Genomic DNA, 2,503 nt, shown 5'->3' with positions numbered 1-2,503 from the left:
ATATATATATATATATATATATATAATACATATATATATTTATATATCTATATATATTTATATATATATATTTATATATATATATATATATACATATATATATATATATATATATATATATATATATATATATATATATATATATATATATATACATATCACATATATCACATATATATGTATATATATATATATATATATATATATATATATATATATATATATATATATATGTATGTATGTATGTATATATATGTATATATGTATGTATATATTTAAATACACACACACACACACACACACACACACACACACACACACACATATATATATATATATATATATATATATATATATATATATATATATATATATATATATATATATATATATATATATATATTTATTTATATATATATATATATATATATATATATATATATATATATATATATATATATATATGTATATGTTGTATGTATGTATATATATACATATATATTATGTACATATATGTGTATGTGTGTGCAGGTAGGTACTATGTATGCATCTGTGCATATAAGCAAGTTTGTAACGATAGACAGAGGGATATGCAGCAAGATATAGTTCGAATGACAGATATTCAAACACCTTTCTATTGAGAGATGCTTGTCTGTAAATTTCATTGGAATACAGTTAGATGGAGAGGTGAGAAATAGGCACTGATCGAAAGATATAAAAAAGAAAAAAGGGGAAAAATAGACAGACGGACAGCTTTATTCTCATACGGGCAAATAGCCAGAGGGAGAACGGGTTAGGCTATACCATAAAGAGAAGCAACATTAAAACAAGCGGACGAAAGACTGATTAAGTTGATAATCTCTAACCTAAATGAATTTCTTCCCTCTGAAATAAAAGACGACCCGCATAATTACATCGCTGTTGTAGCTCTACATCCGTCCTCGCCTCTGCCATTTTTCCCCCCATAAGCCTCGGCAGCTTTGTTCAAACGTGACTAAACCCCCTTTTCCCGCCAACACCGAGAGTCATGGCGTTGACCCCGCGGTGTGTTAAAAATTCTCTGGTAAATATTTCACGTGGGTCGAGACTCGTGAGCATGCTCGAGAGCGAGTTAATGTTGCGCTATGTTTTGATGCTTTAGAAACGCGGAGGTCAATTACTTTTTAAATGTTCATAAAAACGCTGATCTGTATCCAGTTTATTCAAACTCTTTAACAGTTACTCGAAGTGAAGTGATCTGGCTTTGATTCTTGCTGTGGCGCTGATCGCTGCATCTGGCGACTTCATATGGATTAAGAGGTATTCTTTGACATGCGACCGACTACAGTGTTGCAATGCATTTCATGTTTACTTTTTTTGCGAGATGAAAAATTTTCAGTTTTCTCCACCACAAATCAAATCCATCACCATGACCAATCGCCATAATATTTGTCCAAATAATTATTTCTGACTGAATATACCAAAAGAAATCTATTCGTTTTTTTTTCGCAGCCAAAGGCCAGTGAAAAGGAACGTGTAGATAATTCTGTAAAAACATGTGCAAACATACGGTATGCAGTGAACACACACACAAATAGATACATATAAACATATATAATACATACATACATACACACATCTATTAATATATAGACAAATGAATGTATAAATAACGACATATATATAACACGAACTAGGACAGGCAACAATAACCTGTCTTCTTTGACAACAATAACCTAACCTAAAAAGGACGTCTGCCTCCTCACGAAAAAAAAATTGAATCGCAAATCAAGTGAGCGGAGAGCCGAGCCTGCGTCCCTTACCAATCCCCACGCTATTCCGGCGTCTAGTTAGTGTCAGCAGTGAAAAAGTATTAGAGTATTAGCTTGCATTAACCCTAATTTCCTTTTTCGAGAGAATTAACGGTCTTACACGTCTTATGTCACTTCTATGCCAGTGAGTCAGCGATTACCTTTGTGAATCGTGAATCACTGGTTTGAAAAAAGGTTCTGAGGGTTTGATGGACGTCTTCCCGAAAGTAGTTTGACATGTAACGTGTCTGCATATATGAATGTGAAATGCATGTCTATAGTTGTGTTTATGAACATTATATATATATATATATATATATATATATATATATATATATATATATATATATGCATGTATGTATGTATATTATATATATATATATATATATATATATATATATATATATATATATATATATATATATATATATATATATATATATATATATATATATGATGCAGTGATGCATCTAGTTTGTGCATTGTGGGTTTTTCTTCCATATATATCTGTGTGTGTATGTGTTCATATGTATGTGTATATATACATATATATACACATATGCATATATATATACATGTATACATATACATATATATATATATATATATATATATATATATATATATATATATATATATATATATATATATATATATATATATATACGCATCATGTCCACCTCTAGTGAACTTTATATTAACATCATATGAAT

Source organism: Penaeus vannamei, chromosome 8 (assembly GCF_042767895.1).
Source record: "Penaeus vannamei isolate JL-2024 chromosome 8, ASM4276789v1, whole genome shotgun sequence".
NCBI classification, from domain to species: Eukaryota; Metazoa; Arthropoda; class Malacostraca; order Decapoda; family Penaeidae; genus Penaeus; species Penaeus vannamei.
The sequence above is the reverse complement of the archived record's forward strand: the minus strand, read 5'-3'. Positions refer to the sequence as shown.